This window comes from Vombatus ursinus, unplaced genomic scaffold (genome assembly GCF_900497805.2).
Source record: "Vombatus ursinus unplaced genomic scaffold, bare-nosed wombat genome assembly UNPS02009205.1, whole genome shotgun sequence".
Lineage (NCBI taxonomy): Eukaryota > Metazoa > Chordata > Mammalia > Diprotodontia > Vombatidae > Vombatus > Vombatus ursinus.
In genome coordinates, this window is record NW_020948983.1 from 35,627,004 (window position 1) to 35,642,711 (window position 15,708).

Below are 15,708 nucleotides of genomic sequence, written 5' to 3' on the forward strand. Positions count from 1 at the left end.
AGATAGATAGATAGATAGATAGATAGATAGATAGATAGATAGATAGAGGGCACAGGGTGAGTTGAAGATAAAGGAGTATATCTAGAGAATAAAAATAAGGGGTGAGTGAGGATTATACTGGGAGGAGAAAGGGAAAGGTAGAATGGGGTAAATTATCTCAAATAAAACAGACACGACTTTTACAGTAGAGGGGAAACAGGGGAAGATGAGAGGAAATGAGTGAATCTTATTCTCATTGGATTTGGCTTAAGGAGGGAATAACATACACACTCAATTGGGTATGGAAATCTATCTTACCCTACAGGAAAATAGGGGGGTAAGGGGACAAGAGAGCAGGATGATGATAGAGGGGAGGGTAGATTGGGAGAGGGGTAACCTAAGGGGGGACTTCTAAGGAGGGACAGGGTCAAAAAAGAGAACAGAATAAATGGGGGATGGGATAGGATTAAGGGAAATACAGTTAGTTTTTCACATGACTACTATGGAAGTGTTTTGCATGACTACACATGTATAACTTTATCAAGTTGCTCACCTTCTCAATGAGGGTGGGTGGGGAGGAAGGAAGGGAGAAAATTTGGAACTCAAAGTTTTAAAAACAAGTGTTAAAAAAATTGTTTTCAAATGCAACTGGGAAATAAGATATACAGGAAATGGGGTATAGAAATCTATCCTGCCTACAGGAAAATTGGAGGGGAAGGAGATAAGAGAAAGGGGGAGAGATAAAAGGGAGGGCAGATTAGGGTAAAGGGTATTCAGAATGCATGCCATCTTGGGGTGGGGGAGGGACTAGATGGGGAGAAAATTTGGAACTCAAAATCTTGCAGAGGTGAATGTTGAAAACTAAAAATAAATAAATTAAAAACTCAAAAAAATACATTTCAATAAGTTTCAAAAAGGTATGATAACACTGAGAAGCATCAGGCAATGGATTACATAATATGTCATCATCACTTTTATTTTAACACTAATATTGTCTCCTCAACTTCCTGGCTGGTGTCTGAGTCTTCTCTACTCACCGTTTCATCCTTATGCCCCTGTAAATGGAAGGCCGGCATTTGCTTTGTCTCCTAATGCACTCTCCTATCTCCCAGTGGAGAGAGGAGACAGTCTCAGTCACTCATAGAAATGGCTCAGACCAATAGCTATTTTTAGGGTTCACTGGTATTTTCAAAATGCCTCAGATTATCAATATGCCTTTGGTATTCTATGCATGGCCCCTCACTCTGCACTGATCACCTCAACAAAGTGGGAAGAAAGATTATCCTGGCTACTCTGGTGCCTCACAGGTATGGGATAGATTATTGACTATCCCACCCCAGGTTCAGTGGAGAGAAAGGAAGAGACAATGGCCTGACTGCATAATATCGCTGCATATTAGTCTCTACATCTTTCTCCTCCCCTCTCTGTTTCTCCTTCTATTTCTCCTCCTGTTTCTGTCCCTCCCTGTCTCCTTTTGTCTCTCTCTTTTCTTCCCTCTCTTCTTGAACCATTCCTCCTTTCTTCTCTAGCTCTTTTTCTCCCTCCCTCTCCATCTCATTCTTTCTTCCTCTTTCCCTCTCATTTCCTTTGTTCTCAGTCCAATTGACCAATCTAGTCCCAATCCTCCACCAGGGAATAAAAATACTTGGGAAAATGAAGCTATACCAGAGATGTTCCAGTCCTCATATTTGCTAGAATATATCATTAGGATAAACCTGAGTCTATCACTAGTTAGATGACCTCCCCATTCATTACAGTATCCATAGATCTGTCTAATCTCTCCACCAAAGTGTAACGTGACCCCTCTATGCCTTAGTATGGTTTCTCATCATTTTCCTTTGCCCAAAAATATTCATTGCCAGGTGGCTAAACTTCTAATGATAAATCTTTCTGAATTAGCTAGGGCCTGGGATACAGAATTCAGAAATTTATATCAGAACAATTATTCTCATGAAGCAAGCACCCAGTCACCTTTGAATTTCACCCTGAAATGGGAAATGAATAGGCCAGGTGTCACCCCATAATATAACTATACCATCCTCCATAAGTTAAGATGTTGACCCACCATCATCAGATCATGCTGAGTTGTTGTTTTTGTATTAGTTTATCTATATACACTCTTGGTAAACATTTGAGAGACAGCTGATCAGAATTCATAGTGGTGCCTGTGACCATGAGACTCCTGTGCTTCTTTTAGCTCTGAGTGAAGCCACCAGCCCACAAAGGATCATTTTAAAGAAGCAACTTTACCCTTCACAGTCATGGCAATGTGAAAGACTTTAATTTCATAGATTGACAAAATGTTAGAAAGTTAATTATCTTTGTTTCCTTAAGAAATCAAGCTAAAAATGTCCCAAAGTGTATTGGTCATTACACAAGCATTTATTAAGTGCCTACTACATGCCGCTTACTGTGATAAAAGGGTTTTTTTGCACACAAAGGCAAAAACAAAACAGTCTGTGTTCAAAGTACTTTCCTTCAATTGGGGAAGATACATGTATATATACAAATATATAACATATACTTATATGTTATGTATATAACATATATTATATGTTCATATATAAAATAAATTACATATATAAATGATATATATGTATACATAATGTACATATATGTGTATATATAAATATATAACATAAATATATAAATAAGTACAAAGTAGCTTTAGGAAGGAGGGCACTTACAGCTGGGAGATCAGGAAAGACTTCATGTGGAGAGTGATACTCTAGCAGAGTCATAAAGGAAACAAGGGATTCTAAAAAGGAGCGAAGAAGGACTGCAGTCCAGAAAGACAGTAAAAATAAAGGCATGGAAATGAGAGATGGAGTGTCATGCGTGCAGAACAGCAAGAAGTTCCATTGGGCTGAACCAAAGAGTGCAAGAACTGGTATAATGCATAATTAAACAGAGAGATGAGGGGGTCCAGGTTGCAAAGGATTTTAAATGAAGAAAGGAGGGTCCTTGTTTGTTTTTATCCTAGATGCAATAGGGAGCCACTATAGTTTGTTGAGTAAAAGAGTGAAATGATCAAAACCGCACTTAAGGAAAATTACTTTGGCAACTGTGTGGAGGTTAGATTGAAGAGGGGAGAAACTAGAAGCAGGAAGGCCATTATAATAGTCCAGGTGAGAGATGATAAGGGCTCAGATCAAAGTGGTGGCCAGTTGAGTAATAAGAAAGGGTCACATTTGAGAGATTTGCCAGTAGAAATGAAAAAAAACCATAAATGAGTAAACAAATGAATGAATCAATGAATGAAGCCAACTTTTCACGGTGGCATTCGCTTTCTCCATCTTTACCATGTGCTCAAAAAGAGGTCCATATCTTTCAGGAGTAGCAGAGGATTAGCTTATAGGCACACCTATACTTCAATGACTCTCAAAAGCTTCAACTCCTCCTCATCCTGATGATGTCATATGAATCAATTACATTAATGATGGGGTTTTGGTGCTGGCAGTATGTGACACATAACCTCCCCATGGTTTTGTGGGTTTATTTTTTTTGAAAGATCTGTGGGAAGGGATTGTGTGGATTTGACTTATTTTTCATACTGTGCTGGGTACACAGAAAGCAGATGAAAAAGTACTTTTTGACTTGGTTTGTAGCTTTGTTTGAGTATGTATACCAGGAGCAGTTTTGTGAAGCTGAGTATTTCCTTAATACCACACTGTAATGGGAATGGACTGCTGTTTTAAAATAATTCTTCTTTTGGGAGGTTGGGGAAAGAGATTAGTGTGGTGGTGAATCTGACTCTTGGTTTTACAATACTTAAGGATAAATAGGCAATGCATGTGTTTTGCATTTAAACACTCTCTAAACCAGATGAAGAAAAGCATAAAGCTCTTCAGGTTGAGCCAAGATCAGAGCCAAGTAGTCAAAATTGCCTCTCCATCTGTTATTGATTTACACAATTGGTCATTTTAAAGTACTTGATAATCCTGCTCAAAATGAAGTTTCAAATATAGAAGTTTGAAGGAAAGAGTTAGGAAAAGGAGATGGAAAGGAGAGAGCAGGATTTCTGACATAGATAACCTGAATTGTCCACTCCAGTTTTGATGATCGCTGACCATTTTCCTTTAATGAGGCATATGTTCAGACTTGAATAAGGATTTTTGGGGACAATGTGTTTACTTTTCATCTCAATTTTTGTTTGATTGACACTGGGGTCAATCACTAGTGATTGACACTAGCTTATGTGATTCTAAAGGTTTCACGGAAGTCAGCAGGCAAGATCCAAGATTCTTTCCTTTAAGGTACTATTAGTAACCTAGTAGTAACCTCTTATTAGGATTCTTTTTTTTAATATTTAATACATATTTAATAAATGCTTGTTGGATGGATATACCCCCAGACTTCTGATCCATATATCCATTGCCTCCTAACTCACACTCATCCTAAGACCCTGCTTCCTCCATGGTGCCATCTGGTGGCTTCCCTAAGCCATTGATGTGGCACAACAGAGAAAGGGAAGCCAACAAAATGTGAGGAGTGGGGAGAATTTTTTTTCTTTTGTTTTTACATTTAATTTTTTATTTACATGTAAACAAAAATTGTTAACATTTTTTAAAATTTTGAGTTCCAAATTTTCTTCCTCCCTCCCTTCTCCACTCCTTGAGAAGGCAAGCAATTTTATATAGATTATACACATGCAGCCATGCAAAACATTTCCATATTAGCCATGTTGCAAAAGAAAATGCAGACAAAAAAGAATAACCAAGAAAGTTTAAAAAGTATTATTCAATCTGCATTCAGACTCCATTAGTTATTTCTCTGGAGGTGGATAGAATTTTTTCATCCTAAGTCCTTTGTAATTGTCTTGGATCATTGTATACCTAAATCACTTACAGCTGATCATTGTACAATATTGCTGTAACTGTGTACAATGTTCTCCTACTTCTGCTCATTTGATTTTGCATCAGTTCACGTAAGTCATGTAAGGCTTACCAAGTGTGTCTGAAAGCATCCGACTCATCATTTCTTATAGCACGACAGTATTCCATCACAATCACGTACCACAACTTGTTTAGCCATTCCCCTATTGATGAGGATCCCCTCAATTTCCAATTCTTTGCCACCATAAAAAGAGTTGCTAGAAATATTTTTTACATATGAGTCTTTTTCCTTTTTCTTTGCTCTCTTTGGGATACAGACATAGTAGTGGTATTGTAAAGCTAGGATTTACATAGCATTTTCAAGTTTGCAAAGTGTTTTACAAACATTATCTCATTTTGTCCTTACAACAATCCTAGGAGGTAACTAAGGTAGACAGAGGTTAAGTGACTTGACAAGGGTCACACAGGTAATATTAATAACAATTACAGAGTACGTTAAGGTTTGCAAAGGGCTTCACAAATATCTCCTCACAACAATCCTAACAGGAAGGTGCTATTATTTTCCCCGCTTTGCAAATGATGAAACCAAGGCTGACAAATTTATGTGACTTGTCCAGGCTCACATAGTAAACATTTGAAACCAAACTGGAACTCAGATCTTCCCGAATCCAGGTCCAGAGCTCTATCCATTCTACCACCTTGCTGAGATATGGAGAAAGTAAAGGATGCTCTATTGTAATTCTTCTTTGGACAGGTTGGAAAGAAAGATGAGCATGGTGGGAAACCCGATTCTTAGTTTACAATACTTAAAGACCAGTAGGAAATGTGTGTCATTTGCATATAAACTTAGTCTAAGCAAATGAAGGGGAAAAAACACATATTTATTCTGGTTGAGCCAAGATCAGAGCTAGGGATTCAAATCTGTCCACGAAATGAAAAGTTAAGAGAGAAAATAATAACAAATAAAGCCTTCTTTCAGGAGAATTGCTTATGAATTCACAAGCTGTAGGTGACCATTCCAAACCTTTAGCAACTCCACTTTTACAGTAGTATATTAATAATATTAAATGTACTTCACATATACTATTATATATACAAAACATATGCAACTTTGTAAGTGATATATGTGTGTATGTACATATATATGTATATATATTGTATATATACATATAATTTCATTTGAGGCTCACAAGTAAGTGATATGTTATACAGGTATTATTATCCCCATTTTAATGGATAAGGAACTGAGACACAGAGCAGTCTACAAAGGGCTTTTCCACTGACCACCTTGTGAGGTAGATATTGAAAACACTATCACCCCAATTTTGCAGATGAGGAAACTTCAGTTGAGAGGTAGAGTTCTTTTTCCAAAGTCACATAGCCAGTAAGGGTTAAAGGGCAGACTTGAATGCAGGTTTACAGGCCTAAAGTGTTTTCCATTCTAACCCATTGCCTCTTTTCACCATACATATTTTTAAAAATTGAAAACATCCATTCGTAATCATTTCTTCCTTAAACCAAACCATTTTGTACTAGGTGTTATTTGTGGATGATTGTGGAGAGGTTGAGTAAGGTCTATATGTCTTTGGTAACTTTTGAAAACAAAACTGTAAAATGACTTCCTATTCTCTAGCTAAAGGCATTTTACTCCCAAATCATCAATATTATTGATAATTGGGTGTTTTATTCATTCACATAGCTGCTCCAACCTCAAAAAAATAATCCTAATTTTATAAAAAGCATTTCAATCTCACAATGAGTAGCAGCTCATACTATAATAGTGGGTCACGGTTCATACTTTGCTATGTGGGGGGAAAGGAGGTAATAGCCAGTTATCTATTTTTGCTGTACTTGCAAAATGACAGCAAAATGGCTAGTGAGCATGATTTTTAATTTTTTTTCAAAATGGTAACATTTTGCAATTTTTTCTCTGTCATTTGTGGTTAATTCCGTCCTCGAAGCAGAGAAATGAAGTTCTTTCGGTGCAAGCCTCATCTTTCCCATTGATTTCTTCTTCCAACTCTTGTCCCTAATGGAGCTTGAAATGAATGCAGCCCTGCTTTTGTTTACTTCCTTTGTTGGTGCACCCCTGGCAGAGGCCAGCTGGGGGTTGATCCTTGGGGCTTTCATATCTAATTCAAAATGATGGTAAACAGGAAAGAGAGAATAATAGGACCTACCTTCCTTTGGGGGGCTTCAAATGATTTCACAATTTTGTCTTTGAAAGGAGCTTCTCTGCACAAGAAGATAAGCATCATTAAGTAGGAATATAGCATCCTAGAGCTGGAAGGGACCCTAGTGGTCAAGTCCAACCCTCCCCTTTTATAGGGAAAAGGAGCACATGGGTTGAGTAATAGACCAAGTGGAAGGATAAAAATGATGGAGTAGTTAAGAATATGGAGGATCCCTTGAAAATGTTCAGATCATCTTTTCTCCTTTGTTAACCACAAAATAAACAAATTTCCTGCCGAAGCAACTAGAACAATTGAGCAACAAAAGGAGATAAACTGATTTAAAATGTTTTCCTCACTTTAAATCTTGCTTGTTCTCCATCGATTTCAGCACTTTCCCCATGCAGATCAGTCATTAACCTTCAGAAATCTGTCTAAGTCATCTTTAGCCAAGAAGTGATCTGTAAACTTAGAGGGTTTCAATGAATAGTGGAGAAATAGGTCTCACAGAGATTTGTTATACCCAGCATTGATTATGAATGAAAACAAGAAACTCAATTTCTACTTCCTAATTTATTACTGTTTTACTCTGGGAAAGCCCCCTGATTATTCTTTGATTCAGTTTCCCAAATTATAAATAATATTAGTTATTTGTAAGCCCATAAGCCGCCTCAGTGGTATTCTTCTAGAACACTTGAGGAAATTTGCTAAAATATTTTACAATTGGTCCCTATGTATAGTTCCCCATTTTCACAGGAATTCTTTCCCAGAAATAACATTGTAAAATGAATCGTCATAAAGCAGATCATCATAAAGCAGCTTGTATTCTCCCCAAGGAACAATGTTATAATTGAGGGATGTTTTACTGACCAATGATCCAACCAATAAATCAGAGATATGATCAACAATATGTTATAAAAAGCAGCATATCACCTATAAACCTAAATCATTTAAAGTAGTCAAATTATGCACCAAGTTCTATAAAATGGCATAAATATACTGTAAATAGTGATTATAAAATGATCTCCCTACACACCATAAAGTATACATGCAGCATATGAAAAATACAACTCCATTGGGTCATAAATTTGGCCAAATTAAAGCTAATATCTCAGAATTATAGAGCCCGCTAGCTCTAAATGTTAAACATTAAATTAACAAAAATTGTGTTTGCTTTATTGGACTTTAGAAGAACCTGTGGGGATGATTTGAATGGTCTAGGTCTCTTCAAATTATTCCAGGGTGTTTGGACTAAAATCTTCTCCACTCCCTCACCTTTTTCCTTCTATGAATGTTCCTGGAGTGAGCAGGGAGGAGGAAGAGAAGTGGATCTATTCATTGATAGAGGGAACTCCCTGATGAAGGTGTCCCCTCCACTCTGCCAAGGTAGTTTGGCATCTTCTCTGTAACTTCCAGTCTACAGAGTTGTCCAGAGTCCCCAGTATTTAAGTCACTGGCCTCAGGTATTCAGAATCATCCCACTGACCACAGATCTGGACTCAAAGCTGAGATCTTTTCTTCTTCTTCTCCCAAACCACAGCCACCTACACTCATCTAAATCTCTGAAGATCTAGCCAAGCACTTAAGGCAAGAGCTCTTGGGAAGAAGGAGTCTGTTGAATCTAGCTCAACTTCTTTCCTTTGCTCTTCCTCAATCTTCTCCTCCAAATCAAGAGCAGTCTTGAAAGAGGAAAGAAAGAAAAAAAGGACAGTCTCAAGGTATATGAGAGGCTATATATATGGAGTGGCAGTTATTCCATTTTCCCTCTCCTCCAATCAGAATTAAGGTGATGGTTGTGGCAAGTCAGGTCAGGACACATAGTTCAAACAGACCCACTAGGCTGACAGGGAGACCAAGCACATTATCAAGAGAATCTGACAACTGATAAAAGATTGAGATTCAGTAAAGAAAGTGGCCTTCATCAAGGAAGCTGAGATGGAAGTCATGGGGGTAGAACTATAACCAATAATGTTTGTTTGGGCAAATGGAACAAAATAAAATGGACCCTCAAATCAACTTCTGGGAGGGTAGGGGTAGAGAGGGGAGGAGAGAACAACAGAGTGCTTACAGAAGCTCAGGTGAGCATACGGCCTTTCTGTTCTTTCACACATTCCCTACATACAGTGAGGAGGGAGGCAGGATGCAGACAGAAAATGGCCTCCATTCAGCTACTAAAAGGATTTTCCTAAAGCACAGATATGACCATGTCTCTCTCTCTCTCTCTCTCTCTCTCTCTCTCTCTCTCTCTCTCTCTCTCTCTCACACACACACACACACACACACACACACACACATCTCTAGTGGTTTCTATTGTTTCCAGGAGCAAATAAAAATGCTATATTTGACATTCAAAGCCCTTCATAACTTAGCCCCTTCCCCTTTCCAATCTTCTTGGACCTTTCTCCCCAACACATACTCTTCAATCCCTTGACATTGGCCTCCTGGCTTTTCCACAAACAAGTCACTCCCACTCTAGGCTCCAGGTATTTTCTCTGGCTGTCCCCCATTCCTGGAACACTCTCCCTCTTCGTCTGGTTTCCTTTAAGTCCTAACTAAAATCCCACCTTCTACAGGACATCTTCTCTAGCCCACCTTAATTTCAGTGCTTTCCTTCTTATAATTATTTCCTATTTATCCTGTATAGAGCTTGTTTGTATATATTGACTTCTTCTCCCCCATTAGATTGGGGAGGACTATCTTTTGCCTCTTTTTGTATCCCCAGTGTTTAGCACAGTGCCTGGCACATAGTAAATACTTAGTAAAATGTTTATTGAATTGAATTTCTTTTTCTTTCCATGGAGAAGATACATGTGTGTGTACAGGGATACTGTGTTGCACATTTTAATTTTTCAGTCAAATCTGTGATTTAATGAATGTAGGGAACTCCTTGTGAGGAAAATTCCTCTACCAAGGCAAATAGTACCTTCTCCGTAACTTATAGTCTTATAGAGTTTCCAGGGGCACTGAGAGGTTAAGAGCCTTATTCATTCAGCCGATACATGTCAGAAGCAGGAGTTGCACTTACATCTTTCTAACAACTCTGAAGCCAACTTTCTATCCACTAGGAGAGGCCTCTCTTTGCTTATGTTGTAAGCAATTAATAAATTTTTAAATTGGATTTAAATTAATTAAATTTTCATTTTAATTGAGTTAAATTGAATAAAGGCCTAAAGTTCCACACCAAGAAATCCTGGTAAGCCCTTTGAATCTTCTATTTATTACCTATGTACCTAGAAACTTCTGAGACTTATCTATCTATTACATACCTTACTAATTATGTCTGGTAGCTTTAAATTCTGATTCTTCTTAATGCACAGGTCTTACTCAGTAAATCTCCTGCTCAAAAAACATAACATAATGAGAGAATTTGAGAATTGGAAGGGGCCTCAGAAGTCATCTGGTCTAACCTATACATGAAAGGAATCCTCACTATAATATACCCAACAATTGGTCCTTTAGCTTTCAGACCACCAAGGAAAGGGGACACACCACTACTCCATGAACTCCTTCTATGTTTAGGCAGCTCTCAATGTTAAGAAGCTTTTCCTGACATCTAATCTAAATTTGCTTCTTTGCAATTTTCACCCATTGTTCCTGATTCTGCCTTCTGGGGCCATATGGAATAAGACTAATCCCTCCTCTACATGACAGCCTTTCATATAATTTTAAAAAGCCATCATTCTCCCTCCTCCAACCCCCAGGTCATCTCCTTTCCAGGTTAAACATGCCAGGTTCTTTCAAATGATCTTTAAACAACATGGATTTAAAGCCTTTCACCATCTTGGTTACAATCTTCTAGGCATATTCCAGCTCATCAATGTCTTTTTAAATCGTGGTGTCCAGAACTAAACACAATAATCTAGAAAAGGTCTGGCAACAGCAGAGTGCTGGTCCCTATATAAAGTCTCCTGAGCTTATAACCCCCAGAAATTGTTTGAAGGCCTTCAATAGCTATTTATTGAGTCGAGAATAAAATACAAGCTCCATAATCTGGATCCAGCCCCTCTCCCTAGCCTTATTTCATATTAACCCCCTTCACGAATTCTACATTCCAGTCAAGTGGAACTACTGCCTGTTCCCCAAACTTCTTACTGTGTCTCTTGCCCTGGAATGCCCTCCCTCCTCATCTCACTTCTCATAATTCTTATCTTCTTTAAAAACTATGCATAGGCCCTACTTCCTCTGTGAAGCTTTCCTGAAAGTCTCAGTCATTAGGGCTCTTATCCTCCTAAATCTGCCTTGCATTGGAGATGGAGACAAGACAGGTAAGCTCTCCAACATAAATACTTCATAAAAAATCTAGAAGATGCACCAGACTGAGTCGTGATAAGAAAATCAAAGAAAAAAAATTGGTGAGTCATATTTCCAACCAAAGTAAGTATGGGGAGAGAGGTAGAGAAGTCTGCAGTCAATGGGGTCAGGGTCTGGCTAACAGCACATTAGGCTGTGCTTTCCAGGTTCAGAAACTGAAAGAGGAATAAATCTTTGCACCAGAGCATGATAAGAGCCAAAGTCTAAAGATGTGTCTTGACCTCATATAGAATGCAGGGATAGATTTTAACTGGAATCTCTGTTGCTCTCTACCCAGTTCCAGTTCACACATCCATGGTGGACTGAGGAGAACTGCACCAAGGGTGTTCCAAGGTGAAAATAATCCCATGTCCTAGGATGTCTATTAAGCAAAAAGAAAGTTCAGAAGTGAACGGTAGTTGTGTGGTTCTGATCCCAGGAAGAGAGTAGGGTCTCGGTTCCAAACTTAAGCTTGGTTTGAAACCTGAAGTAGGATAACTCAAGAAGAAATCCTAGACCAAAGGGTAGCCTGCAGTTGTCACTCTGAACCTACAGTTTTCCAGCTAGCTGATAATGGCTGAGTTCAGCAGCATTCTACTTGAACTTCCATCAGGAGCAAGACCCAAACTCAAATCAGGAATTTGCAGAGCTCAGACCAGGAGGGAAGTAATTTCCTTTGCCCTGGATCAGACATTTTCAGCAGTCCCTGAGCTCTTGGAATAGCATAACATTCAATACCCCCAAAAAGCAACAAAAGGACCAAAGAGGGCAAAACTCAGCCCAGACATTGCCTTCAGAAGGGTGAAAATCGTGGCCCTAACATAAAATCCAAAGTCAGGAAGTGGGCTAAAAAAGTGAGTAAACAACCAAACAGAAAAGAGAATCCCATCACAAAGAGACATAATGGTGACAGGCAGGTTCGAGAAACGAACCCAGAAGAAGACAATGACTACAAAATATCTCTACACAAAGCTTCGAAGTAAAACACAAGTTGGGTACAAGTTCAACTAGAATTTCTGGAAGAGATGAAGAAAGGGTTATAGAAAAAAAAATTTATAAATAAAATTATCATGCTGGAGGAAAACTTTTGGAAAAGTTGAGAGCTGTGAAAGAAATAAATGGAAAGGGAATTAACTGCTTGGAACAAGAGTTACAAAACCTTACCTATGCAACAAACTCCCAAAAATTCAAATGGACCAGACAGAAGCTAATGACTCCATGAAGCAAGAAGTATTTTTTAAAAGTCAAAACACTGAAAAAATAGAAGAAAATTAAAAGTATCTCGTAGGAAAAACAACTGACCTAGAAAATACATTGGAGAAAGACAATTTAAGATTCATTGAACTACCTGAAAAGTAGCTCCTCCCTCTTCTCCCCTCCAAAAAAGAACCCTGACGTCATATTTTAAGAAATCATAAAAGAATACTGCCCAGATTTCTTAGAACCACAGGGCAAAGTAGAAATAGAAAAAAGGCTACCAATCATCTTCTGAAAGAAACCCCAAAATGAAAACTCCCAGGAATATTATAGTCAAAATCCAGAACTTTGAGGTAAAAGAAAAAAATAATGCAAGCAGCCAGAAAGAGAGAATTCAAGTATTGAATAGTCAGGATCACACACTATTTAGCAACAAACTACTATAAGCAAATAAAGATAAAATAATGAAATTATATTCTAGAAGACTTACAACCCAGAATGACTTACCCAGAAAAACTGAACATAAAACTATAGGGAAAAAATATGTATCTTCAATGAAATCAAGGAATTGATGAAAAGACCAGAACTGCATAGAAACTTTGAAATAAAAACATAGATGTCAAGAGAAATATAAAAAGGTAAATATGAGCAAAAAATCATAAGGGACTAAGCAAGGATAAACTATAACATTCTAAAATGGGGAAATGATAACTCAGAGCCTTATCATCATCAGAGATCATAGAGGGAATCTAATTAGACAGAAGGCCTAGGAATGGTTTCATTATATATTGATGATTTTAAAAGAAGAAAGAAAAGAGAAAGGAAGAAAAAGGATGGAGGAAATGGTCTCACATAATGGTATAAAAGTAAAAATCTGTACACACAAGGAAGAAGGATTGGGGTACCAGGCAACATTTGAGGCTCACTCTCATCCAAGGAAAAAAGAATACACATATACCTACACACACACACACACACACACACACATACACACATATACACATACACACACACACACACAAGTTGGATATAGAATAGGAGAGAAAGAGGAGAAAGAAGATGGGGGAATAAGAGAGAGGATAGGTTAAGAGAGGGATTAGTACTAAGCAAAACAAATTCTCAATTGTGAAAATGAGAAAAGGCAGATATTCATTAATTGAAAAAATTAAATTAAAAAAATTTCCTTTGCCTTATTGTTGTTATTGTTGTTCGGTTGTTTTAGTCATGTCTGACTCTTCCTGATCCCACTTGTGGTTTTCTTGGCAGAGACATTGGAGTGGTTTGCCATTTTCTTCTTCAATTTATTTTACAAATGAAGAAACTGGAGCAAACAGGGTTAAGTGACTTGCCCAGAGTCACAGAGCTAGTAAGTATCTGAAACCCAATTTGAACTCATGAAGATGAGTCTTCCTGTTTTGAAGCCCAGTGCTCTATCCACTGCACCACCACTGAACTGTTCCCAAATACATACTCAAAAAGAGCATATAATTTCTTCCATCAGGTCTGTATGTTTCCATGTAGATGTTATCTCTCTTACTTGCCTACTGCAAAGAACAAGTATCCTCATACATTCCTTAGATAACACCTTTATCTGGGGGATCCCTACTGTTTGGGAATCCATTTATCATTGACTAGAGCCAGATTTTATGCTTTTAGAGTCCCCAAGTCATTGATAAAAATGATAAATGGCACGGGAACCAGCCTAGATCATGAGGGCACTCCACTGGCAAATTTAGGCTTGATGTAATGAACAAAAAGATCTCTGAACAACTAGAGCTATCCAAAAGTGGAATGGGATACCTTGGAAGATAGTGGGTTCCTTCATATTGATGTTCAGGCAAGAGCTGGATGGTCACTTGTTTGGTATGTTGTGAAGGGGATGCTGATTCAGATATGCATTAGATTATATGGCCTCTCAGGTCCCCTCCAACTATCATATTGTTTGTTCACTATGTCAATATAAATCCCTTGGTAAAAAAAGCTTGGAGTGCCTTCATCTGCAAGAAGCCCCTTTCCTAGACTAGTCATTTACTTCCATATTCTAGGATGGGGATCTAAATTATCTTGGTAAGTGATTTTAAACAGTATTTTACAAAGCACTCACTTAAACTAACATTAGATGTGGGTATTCACTGCTTTTAAATGATTCTTGAGATCTTCCCACTGGGAAAAGAAAACCTGAGTTATCAACTTCAATAATACCAAGAGTGGGTGACATAAGTTACTCTGGTTTCTACTAGTCTTGTTTCAATTCCACAAATGTTTATTGATCTCGAAAGCCCCTTCCAAGTGCAATCATTGGTGTTGGGTTGGAAGAGACATTTAAAAAAAAGGTCAGGTTGCAGTCCTTGCCCTTGTGAAACTTATAACTTCATCGAGAAGACAAGACAGACACATGTAAAAGAGTGGAATTACAAAACAGAAATGGGAGAGGCAGCTCCATATAGTGGCATTAGCACTAACTTCCAAGTCAGAAGACTTGGGTTCAAATCCAGACCCTGCTGACTCATTACCTGCTCTCTGAACCTCAGTTTCCTCCTCTTTAAAATGAGGGCATTGGAGATGTTTCCCAAAGTCCCTTCTATTCTTCTAAAACCTAGATCTTCCTAAAGTACATATCTGAGTATGTCACACACACACACACACACACACACACCATTCAATTACCTCCAGTGGCTCCCTATCTCTAGAGAAATCCCTGTCTCCTTAGAAGTGATCTCTAGGATCAAATATAAAATGCTCTTTTTGCTGTTTAAAGCCCTTCATAACTTGATCCCTTCTTACCTTTCCAGTGTTTTAACGTTCTAGCTGTTCCTCTCACAAGAAACTCCATCCCCCATCTCCATGCATTCTCACTGGTTGTCTCCCATTCCTGGAATGTTCTCCTTCTCTGCCTCCTGACTTCTCTGGCTTCTTTCTGTTCTCAGCTGAAGTTCCCCCTTCTTCAAGAAGCTTTTCCTGATCCCCTTTGCTGCCAACGCCACTACTCTAAAATTAACTCCAACTTATCCTGGTCATATCTTGCTCGAACATAGCTATTTGCATCAGCCCTCATTAAACTGTGAGTTCCTTGAAAGCAGGGACTTTTAACTTGTTTGGTTGGGGTTTTGCCATTCTTTGCATGCCCAGCACTTATCATAAGTGCCTGGAACATAGAGGATATTTAATAAACATTTCCTGACTTGATTGTAATAATAACTGATATTTACATAGGGTTTTACAAACATGTTCTCAAT

General features: G+C 38.2%; 1 long non-coding RNA gene across 1 annotated transcript in view; it reads right to left on the bottom strand.

The window, feature by feature from the left end:
• LOC114035707 overlaps nt 1-15,365 on the bottom strand; it is an 83,544-nt gene extending 68,179 nt beyond the window's left edge. The window contains exon 1 of the long non-coding RNA XR_003568246.1: nt 15,257-15,365. This is a non-coding gene — a long non-coding RNA (uncharacterized LOC114035707). The remainder of the gene's footprint in view (nt 1-15,256) is intronic.
• Between the last annotated feature and the right edge of the window lie 343 nt (nt 15,366-15,708).